The sequence below is a fragment of the Bos grunniens genome, chromosome 10 (assembly GCF_055505025.1).
Source record: "Bos grunniens cultivar Pamir isolate PY7600 chromosome 10, Bosgru_T2T1.0, whole genome shotgun sequence".
Lineage (NCBI taxonomy): Eukaryota > Metazoa > Chordata > Mammalia > Artiodactyla > Bovidae > Bos > Bos grunniens.
The window spans coordinates 2,200,097-2,217,959 of record NC_141174.1 but is presented as its reverse complement, the minus strand read 5'-3'; the positions used below and the strand labels follow the sequence as shown (position 1 = coordinate 2,217,959).

The following is a 17,863-nucleotide window of genomic DNA, read 5'->3' as shown; positions in this document are numbered from 1 at the left end:
TTACCTTAGAGGACCCAGTGGAGCAGTCTAGAAAGCATCCAGTCCTCACTCAGAGCTCAGCATCGCCCAGTTTCCTTGCAGTTCACCCGAGACTGATTCACAAGAGAAGCTGTCCATTCACAGATCCAACTACCCACAGAGAACATCTATTAAATTCTAATTGGCAAGTAATCTCGACCTTCCAGTAGCTCCTGCAACCCATTCCCTGCCTCGATTTTTGCACCTGGAAAAAAAAATATGCTTTCTCTCTGGGGTAATGACAGCCTCTGGTATTCAAGGAAAAAAGGTCAAAGACAGTGAGGTCTCCGCAGCTCCCGGCAAGGATAAAGACATGCGAAGAAGTGGACTGAACTGACTTGCCGTAAGATGTGTTCACTTCACAAGCCCACCCTCTCCTAGCGTCTGAGTGTCGGTTAAAAGTCCAGCCACTGAGAGGCAGGGACTGGGCTTGGGCGTGTGTCCTGCCCTCTGCAGAGCGCCTTCCCTTCCTTCACCATGAGCCGCCATATTAACGAGGGCAACTGGGACACCATTCTCTTTCAAAGGGTATCAGCTTCAAAACAGATCTCCTCTCAGACTCTGGGAGACGGCCCTGCTCTGAGTCATAATTATTCCTTTGAACCTAACTCTCTACTATTAAGCCAAAAACCTCTCACCTGAGTTATGTGCCTTTCATCACTGATGGAGATATGGTGGTTAGTTGCTCAGTCGTGTCCGACTCTTGCGACCCCATGGACTGTAGCCCACCAGGCTCCTCTGCCCATGGGATTCTCCAGGAAAGAATACTGGAGTGGGTTGCCATTTCCTTCCCCAGGGGATCTTCCTGACCCAGGAATCGAACCCGGGTCTCCTGCATTGCAGGCAGCTTTGAGATGAGCACAAGTCTGAGTTTGAGCTCAGACGACTCTGTCCCTGGTCAACACCCAAATATCCATTTGGGGAGTTCACACACATATACCAGAGGGAGAGTAAAATAAATGTGGACAAATAAGTGTCCACTCTAGGGAAAAAGCACAATACGGCACTTTTGGCCAGGAAGTAACGGGGCAATGTTGTCTGCCAGATTTCCACAAGGAGACAAAGGTGTGACTGTGTATTCTTTAATGTTTAACTTCCATCATGTTGTGCCCACACCACACCGCACGCAAGATCTTCCTTCCCCAACCAGGGACCGAACTCACACCCGCAGCAGTGGCAGCGTGGGGCCCCAAGCACTGGGTCACCAGGCAAGCTCCAGACTACGCCATCCTTAAGCCAGCGTGCTGCGGACAGACGCCTAATCGTCGCTCCAGAGGCCTTTATTTTCTCCTCCTTGAACGACAGAGAAGTCGTAATTGCTGCTACGTCTCGAACACTTGCCCACCTCCTGTTAATAAGGAGGATAAGCCAGAGGCTGTGCACCTCCAGAAAACAGCAGAGGAGCCAGAAAGGAGGAGAAGGAGGTGAGGAGGGACCCAGGGAAGACAGGACGGGAGAAGCCAAGGCAAGGAGGTTCCCAGATCGTGATTCTGCACCACGAGGAGATTGCAAAAATGGTTTCAGGAGAGGCGTAGGTTGCCAACTTTTACTTTTCCTAGTAGAGGATACTGAAGGCACTCTCCTGCGCTTGTTTTTCTCTTTGCCTTGGGCTGGGGAGCAGCTCATCTTTGAACTCTCATTTGTACTTATCTGTCTGTCGCCCCCACCCGACCCCGCAGGCCCCTCAGAGTCCACCCCGGACGAGCCCTGGTGTTTGGGGACCACTGAAATAGACAGACTGGACCCCGAATCCGAGGATTATCACCGACTTCCTCACCTCACTTGAGAACGTTCACATTTCCTTATCTCCCTTCTGAGAACTTCTGTGAAACCCCTTTTCTAAGGTGATATAACTATATGGCCATCTCAAAAAAAGAAAAAGAAAAATCAACACATTTTACATTGGATTCCTTTCACTCCTTGATAAGGAAGGGGGATGTGTGCTTCTAATGGAAATGAATTCTAACAAAAGGATGCATTCACCCTTTCAGCCCAGGGGCCCGACCCCACGGTGGCCAAGAACACAAGTGTGAAGGACACGAACACCTCCTTTTGCAGGCAGACAGAAGGAGCAAGGACCAAAGGGTTCCATCTATTCTTCTTGACATAAACCTACTCTTCCCCTGGCCAAGATCGCGGTTCTGAAGGCAACCAACGGGCAAAGTCTGAACCCAAACCAGGGCTTTCCGCAGCAGCTAAAGATGTAGACCAGCTTAATCTCTGATTCTTGCGAAACAAGGACCATATGTGTTAAAGTGGCCCGCTCAGGGCCTTTGCTCATCCCTTGAGACTAGAGTTCTGTATTCGGCCTCTCCCTTCTTGGCAAACAGACTGCCAGAGGCCTTCAGCCTCAAGAACTGTTTGGTGGGACCTCCCTGGTGGTACAGGAGATAACAATCTGTCTGCCAGTGCAGGGGACACGGGTTCAATCCCGGGTCAGGGAAGATTCCACATGCCATGTAGCAATGAAGCCCGTGCTCCGCAACTACCAAAGCCCTTGGCACCTACAGCCTGTGCTCCACAGCGAGAGAAGCCACCACAGTGAGGAGTCCCTGCGCTGCAGCGAAGACTCGGAGCAACATATGTCGATAAATTATTTTTTAAAACAGAACTGTTTGTTGAATGAATGAATGAGTTCTCATACTGAGCCTGCTATCTTTCATTACAGAGAAACAAATGATTTAGAAATCTTTTCGATTCATTCTCATTAACGAGTGGATTTTAATCTCATTACCAGTTATCAGTCAAAACCATAATTCTTGAGTCAGAACAATTATCATCATTTAAGAGCTATCATAAAATGAGTGTTTACTGCCTGCCAAGCACTGGGCCAAATATTTAACTTTCATTTATTTTTTTATTTTTAATTGCAGTGTAGTTGACACACAACATTATGTTAGTTTAAGGAATAGTATCCCAGCAATGGAATACATTATGAAAGGCTGACCAGGACACGTCCGGTAACCCTTTGTCAGCACGCAAATCACTACAGTATTACCAACTGTTCCTTGTGCTGTATATGACGTTCTCATGATTTTACAGCTAGAAGTCTTCCTCTCTTAATTCCCTTCCCTTATTTCACCCAACCATCCTCCCCCGTGCCAAATATTTTATAAGAATTATTTTATTTAATTCGCACTCCAACTCTATAAGGTAAATATCACTATCCCCATTTTACAGATGGGCAAATGCAGGCTCAGATACCTGCCTTTATTTTCTAGGAATCCACAGCTCAGAAATCTATACCCGAAGTCATTCAGCCGGAAAGAGGCAGGACAGGAGTCTGAAACTCTGGCGATACTCTTGTCCCTGACATCCCCCTGGGGCCCTTGGGGCCCTTCACCAAAAGTACCCCGACCAGAAGCCACGCTTTCACAGGACACTCACTCTAACGGCACAGCTGAAAGGCCCGGCCATCCGCTCTTCCCTAGAAGCCCGCGGCCTTCTCACTGCCTTCTGAAGTCCTGCTCAGGCCTCCCGCCGGCTCTCAGGAGCCCTGATACCAGCCCTCGGGCCTCGGTCCCACAGCCGCCATTCTGTCCAATCAGACAAGGCCATTTCTCTGAGGATGGTCAGTGCCATTCCAACGGGCTTTACAAGGGACCAAAACCCTGACCTTGCTGTAAAACGAAGTACGCCCTCCAAAGTTCACAAATCTCTTTCATCAGCTTTGGTTCGTGATGACGAGACAAACAGTCGTGGGGAAGCTATTCCCTCCCCACCCTGCCGCCAAAGTCCAGCTGCGTGGCCTTCCTGGGAGGCTTCTGCAGCCCCTCGGTCTATAAGCAGAACACAAACTCTTCTTTCCTCACAAAAATGAGTGTGACAACCAAGTGACACAGTAAAAATATTTTGAGAAAACAATTAATGCCTCCCACAACTAAGGTCTTAATATCATACCTTTTCCAAAGGTTCTGGCAAATTCTAACGGGCATTTATTTACAAGGCCAAAGCACAGATCCAGAAACCCTCTCAGTTACCTATATGGGGATTTAAGGAAATGTTTCCGGGAAACACCTCAGAGCCATTACCAAGAGCGCTAAGTGGGCAGCCATAGGAGAACTCCCGAGCAGGTGGATGAATCAGTCCTTGGGAGAGTTTTCTGTTTGGTTTATTAACATTCGGGACCCCTTTACGACTCAAGCATAACTTCCCCTGACACGAAAGTGACTGGGCACTGAGATTAATTGCCCAGTTTTTAATTACAGTTGGCCTCTTGGCCCCCCATGTTGTAAGTACCCTGTCTCTCGGGGCACTTTGACAACAAGTGATCTGTCGTTGGCTATTCGGAAAGAGCTTTGGTGTCTGAGCAGTTTATGATTATAAAATAAAGGGTTCTAGCCTTCTAAGAATCTAACACCCTCTTTGCGTGGCCCACAAATGCCTCAAATAATGAGACCATCACAGGAAAACACGCTGAACTGAGTTGCTCGACTGTCTGCACACCCTCTAACCTGTCGAGCTGTCTCTGCCTCTTCTGCCCTTAGACGCCATGTTGAACATGGATTTCTTTTTCCCTTTCTGGAGTCTCTTATTTTCTCCATTGTATTCATTTGGAGGGGGAAAAAAAAATAATCTCATAAATGTCATTTCCTATTCCAAGCAATTTGCTATAGGCAACTACACCATTACTTTGTACAAATAAATTTACATAAATCATTATTAGAATGTTTTATCTTAGCAACATTATTTGGTTCCCAGAGCACAAATTAAATGCATGCTTAAAGCAGAATATTTTAAAGTTACTCCTTTACTGTTTATGAGACGGGATTAGAAATTTCCACCTAATTCCTCTTTCATAATGGAATTCCTTTAGTGTTCTTTGGACATTTAGAAACCACGTGTATAGCTGTCTGGGGGTGGGGTGGGGTTTCTGGAAGCCAGCAATGCAATAGATGATTCTGATACAGCTGGCCCACTTTTCAGAGTCTGTTCCCTTTGATTCTGCAGGGTCGGTTTTCAACAATCAGTGATTCGGAATGCCAGGGGCCCGGGAAATGGACACCATCTCCTGATTAGATGGGTTTTTATCCGGTATTATTCTGCAAGCACACTGGTCTTCAGTTGTGGTTTGACTTTCTTTTTTCTAATAAATAGATTTGTAAATAGACTTGCTGAAAATGGAGCTGGCTTTGGACTCGCTATTTGCGTTGGGAAGATGCCTGTTTGGATCAACTGCACCACACATGGCAAGTCTTCACTGGCTCAACTTCTACTCCACCCAAGATTTCAAAATAAAATCTTTTCTCCCTCTATATAAAGGCAGTGCCCATTTTGAAAACACGCTGCCGTTGTCAACATCAGGGAAGAGAGTGAAGAGGGACAGAATAATGGGAGCGGAATTCGCCAGCCCTGGCCCCACTATCTGCTGGTTCTAGAGAAGGCCTTCGTGACTTCATGGCTCATCTTCTCATCGGGGTCCTAAAGGACTGGGCTCACCGCTCAGGGCGGAAACCTTCTCCCAGTGTGTGGTCTGGGAACAGACTCCAAAGCCAGTGTCAGGGAAGTGGGGCCCCACGTGGTCGAGGACACAACCCTCGTGAGGGATGAGGGAGGCAGTCATGTGGAATTTGCTTAACACAGACTGGGGTGCAGAGCAGAGCAGCGCGACTCGCTAGCTGTGATGATGCGGAATTTAAACCTTCCTGTGGCTGTTACCTCATCTTAAAGTGAGATTACTTGCACCTACTTCACAAGTTTGTTTGGGCTATTAAATGAAACCAGGAAGGCAAAAGCGTAGAACAGTGTGACTCTTAAAAGAGGCTCAGTAAACAGTAGCTGACATTAATCTCCAAGGATGACCAGTGGGGTCAAGCTGGGGCGTCATATCTACGTACTGTCCATACCAGCATATTTCCGGGTGTGAAGGAAACAGCTGTATCATAATACGCTGGGTCAATGGCAAACGCTATGATACCTTCAGGTGTGCTGGGGCGTGTGTGACTATTCCAGCTCCAGTCCTTCACAATTCAAAACCCGGTGAAGAAGTAAGGTAGCAATTACAGTCTACATATTTTACAACTTGCGATACCTTTTACAGCTCTTTCATAAACTGTTTAATTTGAGCCTTTCATAAACGGTGTGAAAAGTATAGGTCTTAGTTAATTAGCCTTTAATGAAGAGCAGACAAAAGACAGATAAAGTTTGAGCTTTCCCACAGTGACCCAGTGTTGCAGGGGCAGGCAGGACCCTGAGCATCCTTCTTGCTCCTCCCTCCTTCCCAGTCTCCTAGCAACGAGAATCATGTGACTAGTTCTGGCCAATGGACTATCAATGTGGAACTGGTCTGAGTCACTCCTGGTCTAAGCCACCTAAGAATGGGTGTGTGTTCTCAACTCTTTTTTCACATAACGCAGCAACCAGGAAGCAACATTTTGAGACGTAGGTGTCACAAGATGGGGGAGACAGGAAACCTCAGAAGCTGGAGGCAGCAAAGCCACATCGGTGCAATCCAACTCTGGCTGAGTAAGAAATAAACTCTTATTGCACGAAGCCCCAAAATTGGGGGTGTACTCTTTACCCTAGTATACGACATAGCCTACCTTAGCTCAGCAAGTTAGCAGGAGTAGAACCCACATCTCCAGCTTTCACCAGTTTTCACTCAACAGTATCATAAAATCCCACCAGACTGGGACGATATTGCCAAGATTAAATGCCATAGCTTACTCATGGCAAATCTTCAATGCTTACTCAAAATGTTTATCTGGTTTAAAGTAAAATAGTTCATACTCGGTGCCAAGTGAAAAAAGTTTCAAAATGCAGGGTATATTTTAATTTGGTGTTTATTTGTTCCAACATCTATATTAACCCAAGAAGTCTGGACGCCTCATTTTAAAGATAACCCTAATAATTAGGTTGTTGAAATGAAACGGCTTTGGTGTCAAATCTAGCTTTAACTGAAAGTTAAACAGATGAACAGAAAGATCCGACAGAGGATGACCACCTCTCTGCCTCAGTCTAGAGACTCCTCTCTTCCTCTCTAGCTTATTCGAATCCTGCTCAACCTTCCACCCTATTTTCTTTTGTTTCTTTTAGATTTCTTTTGGTGAGGACCATTTTTAAGGCCATTATTGCATCTGTTACAACACTGTTTGCATTTTATGTTTTGGTTTTTGGCTGCAAGGCATGCGGGATCTAGTTCCTTGACCAGGGATCAAACCCTGCATTGGAGGGTGAAGTCTTAACCACTAGACCAACAGGGAAGCCCCCATATTTTCTCTATGAAGGAAAAAGGTCTACACCTCAAATTTTGCAAACAATGGTTATGCAACTGCCTAGTCCAGAGAATGGCAATTTTTTTCTGTAACGGGTCAGAAAGTAAATTCTTTATGGTTTCTGACCCACCTATTCAACTCTGCCCTTGTAATGGAAAAGATAATATGGAAATGAGTAAGCATGGCTATGTTCCAAAATCAGACTGATTATATTATTTGCAGCTAAAGATGGAGAAGCTCATCTTTGAAATATCAATAACCTCAGATGTGCAGATGACACCACCCTTATGGCAGAAAGTGAAGAAGAACTAAAGAGCCTCTTGATGAAAGTGAAAGAGGAGAGTGAAAAAGTTGGCTTAAAACTCAACATTCAGAAAACTAAGATCATAGCATCCGGTCCCATCACTTCATGGCAAATAGATGGGGAAACAATGGAAACACTGACAGACTTAATTTTGGGGGGCTCCAAAATCACTGCAGATGATGACTGCAGCCATGAAATTCAAAGACGCCTGCTCCTTGGAAGAAAAGCTATGACCAACCTAGACAGCATATTAAAATGCAGAGACATTACTTTGCCAACAAGGTCCATCTAGTCAAGGCTCTGGTTTTTCCAGTAGTCATGTATGGATGTGAGAGTTGGACTATAAAGAAAGCTGAACGCCAAAGAATTGATGCTTTTGAACTGTGGTGTTGGAGAAGACTCTTTAGAGTCCCTGCACTGCAAGGAGATCCAACCAGTCCATCCTAAAGGAGATCAGTCCTGGGTGTTCATTGGAAGGACTGATGCTAAAGCTGAAACTCCAATACTTTGACCACCTGTTGTGAAGAACTGACTCATATGGAAAAGACTCTGATGCTGGGAAAGATTGAAGGCGGGAGGAGAAGGGGATGACAGAGGATGAGATGGTTGGATGGCATCACCAACTCCATGGACATGAGTTTGAGCAAGCTCTGGGAGTTGGTGATGGACAGGGAGGCCTGGAGTGCTGTAACCCATGGGGTCGCAAAGAGTCAGACACGACTGAGCGACTGAACTGAAGTCACTGTGTTCCAGTAAAGCTGAATTTGCACGTGTGCCTAATCATTCAGTTGTGACTCTTTGCAACTCCATGGACTGTAGCCCACCAGGCTCTTCTGTCCATGGGATTCTCCAGGCAAGAATACTGGAGCGGGTTGCCATTCCCTTCTCCAGAGGATCTTCCTGACTCAGGGATCAAACCCACGTCTTCTGCGTTGGCAGGAGAATTCTTTACCACTAGTGCCACATGTGAAGTCCCCAAAACTTAACTGAGGGACATTGAAATTTGAATTCTATATCATTTCTATGAAGAAAAAAATGCTATTCTTCTTTTAATTTTTTCCAGTCATCTAAAAGTGTGAAAACTATGTCGGCTTGTCTACCCCCAACAACAAGGAATGAGTCACACCAGCCTGGCGGGCCCTTGTTGACCCACCCAGGCTTAGAAGAGGCAGAGCAACAACAGGTTAAGCAACTGCTTTCATGGGAGGAGAAGAGAAATTCTGCTGTTCCAGTTCTTCCACTTCCTGGAGGCTGGGGATGCAGAGCCCTGAGTCCAAGAAGGCCAGAGCTCCTGCGTCTGCCCGGCACTGGGTCTCATGGAGCATGGTGTGGCAGGGCGAGTGTGGCCAGGCAGAGCTGCTGGGACGAGCAGCAGCCTCAGGAGAACCTCAAGCCCCGGAAAGCGGCCACTGCTGGATTCAAAAGAGCTGAGGGTGGGCGAGGTCCACTGGGCCATCACAAAATGAGCCAGCCCGCTGGGCTCCCACCCGACTATGGCTGCAGCTTCAGTCCCGAGGCCCTCCCCATATCCTGGGTTTCAGAACTCTTGGTACACTCTTGGCATCAACTTACAGACTCCTGCTTCTTCCCACCCTTCCCTTCCATTCCACTTCTCAGCTCCGAATCAGCTCCTTGGAATCACCAGGCTCCGACCTCACAGGGCACTTGGCTCATCCCGGGGCCCCGTGAAGCCACGCCTGCCAGTCCAAGCATGGAGGGGAGGGGGCAGGTGTAGACGGCAGACAGTCAGCAGACAAGCAGAGGCCAGGTGTGGACAAGCCCAAAGAGGCAGAAGGCTGGCCAGGGAGCAGGGTGACCAGGGTCCCCTGGAGGCAGCTGTCAGCCAAAGCAGCTCTAAGGGGCAGGCAGGGTTTCCCCGGAGGAACCTTAAAGGGACAAGGCCCAGTGTGGGAGCCTGGTTCTGGCTGGGTCAGAGGCTCAGGGTCCTCCAAGACCCATCTGGTCCAGGCGCCAGGCCCTCCCTGGCCGGGCTCACTCCCACCATCGCAATCAGGCCAGGCAGATCCTCTTCCCTCCGGCGGAATGACCCCAGTGACATGGCCCGCCGGAGGCCCTCCGTCCTCCATGAATTCTAAGTATCTCAGTCCCAGTCCTCCGAGTCTTCTCGTTCCCTGAACCAGAGAACCACCCCCGCACACAGCCCCAGCCAGCAGCTGAGCACCCTCTGCCACTGTCTCACCAGCGAGTCTAGGCTCTTTGGCTTAAGTGTGAGCTGCCTGAGGATATACCTTATATTTTTATACATCCTATAGTTTTTTATCCCCATCTGTCCCAAGCACACAAAACAGATACTTAACAATATTTATGAAACCCAATTCAAAGATTCAACGTAAGGAAGATTACTATAATTCAGGTGAAACATAGCACTGGGTTGGCCAAAAAGTTTGTCCCTTAAGATCTGCTGGAAAAACTCAAATGAACTTTTTGGCCTATCCAATATTATGAGAAAGAAAATGATTTAGAGAAACCATGTACAGGAGAAGCTAGTTTCTATACGAAAATCCCCAGCGATGCTCCTACGGCTTTGTGTGTCTACGACACACACCGAAGTTTTAAATAAAGACGTCATTCAACATTCTTTTTATCTTAATGACTAAACTGATTGACCACACTGTCAGTTTGATCAGCTGCATATATTGATCATTAAGAAGATAGGGAAGAAGAGGGAGAGAATATCAATTGCTGGAAAAGCAATCAATCTGGCATCTGCATTTAAATATTGCTTTGGTATTTCATCTATTCAGTGCAGTCTCCATGAGGCGTAAACGAGCTGGGGAAGGCACAGCGTGGTTACCTGAGTCAGAATGGGTCCAGGAAACCACAGTCAGCATTGCTCCAGTCACAGAAAGGACAGAGAGGCCTCCATGATCACAAGAACGCTGGTCTTCCAGGAGATGGTGCGTCTAGTGGCTGGTGGAGAGGAGCAGAAGGAAGATGGGATTAGAGCAGAGGAGAGCGAACCCTCTCAACCACAGGGGACGTCATCTCTAGCTACCTCTCTAAAGCACGACACACTTCAGTGAAGAAGTCAATTGCAACTGCACCTCTTTATCTCTTGGAAAGTTATTGAAGCATCAAGTCTTTCACGATGGAGTATTCTTGAAACTGCCTCATGGGGCATAAAAGAACCCAGAGATTTAAAAATACATGCCATAGACACTGTGAGGTCATCTTATTTTACTATAGCTGCCACTGAGACATTTGTGAGATCATTTTATTTTACTACAGCTGCCACTGAAACACTCATCTATATAAAGGAAAAACATCAGAGTGCCAACAAGCATTCAGGGCCAGTGTTCCACCACACGAACCCGACCTTGATCCTCCGGGTAGACCAGGTGGACAGGCTGCAAAGTCAATGGCTCTTTAGTCTGTTGTTGTCAAATAAAATTATTCCGGCTCTATTTCTGGAGAAAAAGATCCCATCAAGCTAAAGCTCACATGTGGGCTGCAAGTCTGGAGGCTACAGTCAACCAATAATCTTACAGAATAGAAAAGCTGGTGCATGAGATGCGTGCGTGCTCAGTCGCTTCAGTTGTGTCCGACTCTTTTGTGACCCCGTGGACTGCAGCCCACCAGGCTCTCCTGTTCATGGGGATTCTCCAGGCAAGAATACTGGAGTGGGTTGCCATGCCCTCCTCCAGGGATCTTCCCAACCCAGGGACTGAACCTGGGTCTCCTGCATCTCTTGCATTGCAGGCAGATTCTTTATTGTTGAGCCATCAGGGAAGTCCAGTAGCATAATAATTTCTGGTGGAAGATATTTTTTCGGCCTACACCTCAAGGAAGAGACAGCAATGACTCTCTCATGAAAAGAATGAGGGAGTTTCCCTGGGGGTCCAGTGGTTAAGACTCCATGCCACCAGTGCAGAGGGCACAGGTTCCGTCCCTGGTCAAGGAACACACCTCCTGGTGCAGCCAAAAGATAAGATTCCAAAAAGATACTTTAAAAAAAAAGGAAAAGAAAAGAATGGTATGAGCCTACGAGCCTAGAGTGAGAATGTTAGGAAATAAATTCATTCCGTCAGTGGATCTCAAACAGTGGCCCCTGAAGGGGCACCAGCAGTATCATTCTGACAGCCTGTTGGAATTGCAAATTCTCGGTCCCGCCCACCAGGCACTGAATCTGCATATCGGGAGGTGGGTCCCAGGGATCTGCTTTAACAAGCCATCCAAGGGGGACACTGATACATCTCAAATCATTAATTTATCTACCCATCCAAAGACACTGAGTCTGTTGTTGCAAAAGAAAATTATCCTACTCCAGAGGGGCTTCCCCGGTGGTCCAGCTGCTAAGACCCGTGTTTCCAGTCCAGGGCGCCAGAGTGCACTTGCTGGTCAGGGAGCCAGATCCCCTGCTGTAACTGAAGATCCAGGGACCACAATGAAGGCCCGAGGCAGCTAAGTGAGTATTTATTTTTCTTAAAGCACCCTGCTCTAATGCACCTTAAGCTTCAATTAAGGACAAAGTACTAGGCTAGGGGTGAGGAAGGGAGGAGGGGTCAGAGAGAGGATGATGAAATCCCTGCCTTGGAGAAATGTCCTGTCTTCTGTGGGAGATAAGACAGGTATTTGTTACTGTTTAAATCACTAAGTCGAGTCCAACTCTCTTGTAACCCCATGGACTGTGACCCCGCAGGTTCCTCAGTCCATGTCGGAAGACCCCCTGGAGAAGGACATGGCAACCCACTCCAGTACTCTTGCCTGGAGAATCCCATGGACAGAGGAGCCTGGTGGGCTACAGTCCATGGGGTCGCAAAGAGTGAGACACGACTTAGTGACTGGAGCAGCAACAACTGGAACAGAAGACGGACACACCGGCAACTCAAATAGAGTTCAACTGTGTTATTTCCTCTAACAAATAATCAGACGGTTACAAAGGAGACCTCTGGGGTGGGGAAGCAGGTAAGGAAAAGCATCAGGACAGTGGTAAGGGGTCTTAAGATCCAGACAGGATTTTTACAGGAGGGAACAGGCAACAGCTGAAGCAAAAGCCCAGAGGTAAGAAGGCGAGAGAGCTGTTCAGATGCATGGAGGAGCCAGATCTGACTGAAAGTGAGCAGCTTGCAGGTGACCTGGGTGAGAGAGGGTCACGGCCAAGCAGACAAGTCACCAAGAAGGCAAGAGAGCTGTTCAGATGCACGGAGGAGCCAGGTCTGACCAAAAAGTGAGCAGCTTTCAGGTGACCTGGGTGAGACAAGGTCACGGCCAAGCAGACAAGTCACCTCAAGGGGCTGACCGCATCTCCTCCTTGCATGAAGACCACCCAGGGGCACCTGCTGTGTGCACAGAAGCTGATGTCGGATAAACCAGGAGACTGAATTAGTTCTGAGTCCAGTCTGGTTTTTCTGTACTTTTAGGACTGCTTTTTCTAGAGGGGAGCATCTCAGCTGCTTCAAGGATGAACTATGGAAGGTTTGCCCTGGAGGAAGACCCAAAAGAAAATTTTAAAGTAGGGTAAGAACCTGGATACCACAGTCCCCTCAAGACATTTGCAAAGGGGCAATTTTGTTACCACACCTAAAACACTCGAGGGCACGGATGCTTTTAGTTTATAAAATAACTCCAGTGGAGAGGGACGTGCTTTAGGCAAAAGGATCAGATAAACCAGGGACTGGGGGTAAGGGGTGCAGGGGTGTCAAAAGGTGCAGTTAAAAGTAAGCCTTGGAGATACTGTGTACGGCAGGGTGACCATAGTTAAGAAGACCGCACTGCACATATGAAGGCTGCCAACAGTAGATCTTAAAAGTTCTCATCACGCGAAATAAAAAATTGTAAAGGTGGTGGATGTCAACTCAACTTATTGCAATCATTTCGCAATGTATACAAATACCGAATCGTCATACGCCTGAAACTACTATCATTTTATGCCAATCACACCTCAATTTAAAAAATTAAAATACGCCCAGGGGCTTCCATGTTGGCCCAGTGGTTAAGAATCCATCTTCCGATGCAGGGGATGAGGGTTCAATACCTGGTCGGGGAACTAAGATCCCTTGTGCCGCAGGGCAACTAAGTCCGTGCCCTGCCACTGAGCCCGCCAGGCCCAGAGCCCACGCGCCACCCCCAGAGAGAAGCCCAAGCCCCGCAACAGAAGCCTCCCGCGTGCCAAAACCAAGACCAGACGCAGCCAAATAAATAAATATTTTAAAAAAATGTTAGCTGCAAGTACCGTCATTAAAACAAACAAACAAAAACCATGCCCCTGAAAGGTAAACCAATACTCAACACCTCCAATTAGAGAGAAAAGGAAAACTACTTCTCATGATCAAGCACGGGTGACTTTGGCTTCCAGAAGACTGACATAAACAGCAGGCTTTATTTCCTGGTGCTGCTAGATGAGTGACGGAGAACTGAAAATGCTTTTGATGTCATGCAAGGCTCTGATGGAAACCAGGCTGGAATCAGAATCGGCTGCTTCATAAACCTCAGTTTTTCATCCATCAAGAATTAGAGACACTGACTTGCCTCACCTTCTTTGAAATTTAAATAAGAAAATAGACAAGAAGTTGCTATGAAAATTATAAAGTGCAGTATTACACAGGGGTATATTTTTATTGTACGTATAATTATACTCGCTGAGACATTTGAGTACCAATCAATATGTGTTACTGTTTTGGCCTTGGAAAATATACAAGTAAAATGTTTCTTATGCCCTTCAGACTCTCCTTTTAAATATTTGCAGACAGAGCAAAGTCCTAAGACACAAACTTGGCATCAACCAAACCGTCTTCCCAAAAGATATTCCAAGGTAAAATTTTCACTTCTAAATTTTTAAAGTAAATTTTTCACTTCTAAATTTTTTTTAACTTTTATTCCTCTGACCACGATAGAGCATCCAGATATCTTTCAGCAGCTCCTGGTGAGCACGACTCAGTCTGCAGCAACACAGACATATGACGGAGATAACTTCTCATCTCTGCAGTAGTTTAGTCCCAGATGGACCATTTACTAATTTATTTCCATATGTAACTGGCAGAGAGATTAATCAGGCTTCCAACTCAGAAATCTGAATTGTGCTTTATTCCCTTAACAGGCTAACTCTGGGCCAGAGGAAGTACACGTTTACATAGAAAACCAAGAGTTCTCTTAAAAAGGCTGTTGACCTCGGACACAGGCCTTTAAACACACACTCACACACACATCAGCCTGCTCCTTGTGTCAACTTGGAGGGCTGGTTCTTTCTTTAGACACTAATGGGCTTCCCACAGGAGCTGCGTCTGAGAGAACCGCAGGCAGAAGCGATGCCAGATCAGGCCCGGGTGCAGCCACAGCCCTGTATGCAAGCTCTGGGTCTCGAATTTCTGAAACTGAAGAGACCTTTTTGCCATGGTGCTACGCCCAGCTGGCCTGCCGTGCAGCGCCCGGGCCCTGGAAAGTATGTGCTTTCTTTTTTCCACTCTTTTTAAGGGTCTGAACTTGACGGAATCCAGAAGTTGCTGTAGCTGCAGCAAGCGATGGCGAATGAACTGTTAGCATTGCTCTCCATCCCCCTGAGCTCAACTCTCAGTCTACTTTTGTTTTTAATTCTATCCTGGTGATATCATAAGGCCAGCCGGTCCGGCTTGGGGCAGAAAGGAATTGACTGGGTTGGTCTTCAGTGCAATCCAAGGCCACCGCTCGGGAGGCAGGGCCGCGGAGGGAGGGGTCAGCTGGGTCTACTCGCCTGGGTGGCTGATCAGCCGTGCGCCTTGGGAGAAGTCACAGTTTTCTCCTCTGTAACATGAATTTAACTCCCTGAGGTTCCTTCTGGCTCTAAAATCTTTGATTCCATGAAGGTAAAAAAAAAAATTATCAGCCATCCACCTGGTTTCTGTGTTTGGATGATGCTGAACAGCCAAAAGCTCGGAAGCATCTGCAAGTGGCTGAATTGGTCCTGATGCTTGGTGCTGTGACAGACACAGATGTAGGAATCTCAGTGTCCAACAGACTGTCTGAGCAGAAGACAGTGGTCAGCGTCTCGAGCCTTCATTGTTCGGTGATGCGTATCTTTGCGAGTGTTTAAGGATTCAGTGAAATACAAGTTTGAAATACTGTTCTAGATCTGGCCAAAGCTACAGAAGTACCTAAATCAGGTCCTGTGTCTTTGATATATTTACATCACAATTAAGAAAAGATACAACTCATCCTAATATAGTGAAATAAGTGCTACAATTTGAAGCCCAACTGTTATGGACACATGATGGAAAGGATGGAAAAGTCATCCCAATGAGGGTGAGGCGGGGGGTGGGGGGGGATCCAAAAGGTTTTCTGGAGGAATTCAAGCTGGGAGGGTGGGAGGAAAGAAATCTGGGCAGAGGCAGCAGCAAGAGCAGAGGCCTAGCGATGTACCACCCCCCCCGCCCCCCAGGGCCAAGATACACTATTTATTACCCTGGGACAGGCCCCCAGGAGCCCGAGAAAGAGACCGAGTCACAGGGAAGGCTGGAAGGGACTGAGGCTGGACACCAGCCTGGGGACTGGCTCTCAGCCCGTGAGCAGTGAGAGCCGTCAGTAACTGTGAGGCGGTGGAGGCTCCCAGTGAGCTGTGCCCGAGCAGTTTATTCTGGCAATTCTGTTACCATTTACCATTGGTAACACTAAGAGCAGTCTGTACTTTCGTTTTTCTGTTATTTATTTCATGCTGCCACTATTTGGGAATCCCTCAAATTCCCTTTTTTCCAAATCAATTTCCTGGCCCTCCAAATGGAAGCAATGGAGTTTCCTACAGCGCTGCCAGGGTTTTACATTTGAATAGCTGCTGCGGCCTGGGGCTCTCCGTTTAGGTTTCTCTGTTTTTCTATTCTTAGGAAAGAGTTAACGAAACATGGCCTAGACTGGTGTTTTTTGGAGTTTTTTTTTATACTGGAAAACATTTGGGGATGATGGAAAAAAAAAAAAAGAACTATACAAATGTCTCAACTGTTGGAAGGGCTTGCACTCCTCAAACAGACAAAAGTTGAACTGTCATCCAAAGTAGTTCACGAGGGGATTTCCCTGGCGGTCCACTGGTTAAGACTTCACCTTCCAGATGAAGGGGTTCAGGTTTGATTCCAGATTGGGGAGCTAAGATTGCACATGTCTTGTGGCCAAAAAACCAGAACATAAACAACAGAAGTAACAGCGCAACAGATTAAATAAAGACTTTCAAACGATCCCCATCAAAAAAAAAACTTTAAAGAAAAGAAAACAACGCAGTTCATTGGCACTTCTTTGATTTCTAGTTTTAGAGCTTCAGGTTAATGAACCCAAGGTTTCCAGGGCTCCTCAAATGTAACAGCGGAACATCAAGTAAACCCTCACACCAACGGCATTTGACTCCTCTGCCTCGGGAAGCGCCAAGCACAGGTGCCTTCATGCACCTTATTTATTTATCTTTTTTATGTGGACCATTTGTACAGTCTTTATTGAATCTTGAGCTTCCCTGATAGCTCAGTTGGTAAAGAATCCACCTGCAATGCAGGAGACGTCGGTTCAATCCCTGGGTTGGGAAGATCCCCTGTAGAAGGCCTAGGCTACCCACTCCAGTATTTTTGGGCTTCCCTTGTGGCTTAGCTGGTAAAGAATCTGCCTGCAATGGGGAAGACCTGGGTTCGATCCCTGAGTGGGGAAGATCCCCTGGAGAAGGGAAATGCTACCCACTCCAGTCTTCTGGCCTGGAGAATTCCATGGACGACAGTCCATGTTGTCGAAAAGAGCTGGACACCACTTCGCTTTCAGTTACTGAATCTTAGCTTCCCACCCAGAATCAAACCTGCATCTCCTGCGATGGAAGGCCAGGCCTTAGTCACTGGACTGCTAAGGAAGTCCCTGGATCACCTTATTCAGAAGAAAACTGAAGCTGCTCAGCGTTTCCGACTCTTTGCAGCCCCGTGGACTGTAGCCCACCAGGCTCCACCATCCATGGAATTTTCCAGGCAAGAATACTGGAGTGGGCTGCCATTGCCTTCTCTGTGGGATCTTCCCCACCCAGGGATCGAACCCGGGTCTCCTGCATTGTGGTCAGATGCTTTACGGTCTGAGCCACCAGGGAAGCCCCAAAGAAAGGCAAGTCATATCTCCCCACTAGGTGTCAAACACCCTAGGCTTCCATCCCTGATTTATACTACACAGTCTCTCCCAGCCCCCTGCATGCCCGGGTGGGCAGGAAGCTCCGGAACGCCATCACCCCCATGGGTGTTCCCTTTTCACTGAACCAAACATTCACCGTGAAGAAGAATGTGCGGCAGATGCCGGGGCCAGTTCCCTGTGCCCACATGAGACAGTCCCACAGATCCAAGAGCTCTGTTTCTCATACCACTTTTTGTAAAAGTCCACCTATGGTCAG

General features: G+C 47.3%; 1 protein-coding gene across 9 annotated transcripts in view; it reads right to left on the bottom strand.

The window, feature by feature from the left end:
• FOXN3 (forkhead box N3) overlaps positions 1–17,863 on the bottom strand; it is a 446,920-nt gene that overhangs the window by 314,414 nt on the left and 114,643 nt on the right. For all 9 annotated transcript variants that reach the window (XM_086319211.1, XM_086319213.1, XM_086319223.1 and 6 more), the window contains one exon: positions 10,352–10,467. The gene's annotated coding sequence lies outside the window, so the exon portion shown is untranslated. The remainder of the gene's footprint in view (positions 1–10,351; positions 10,468–17,863) is intronic.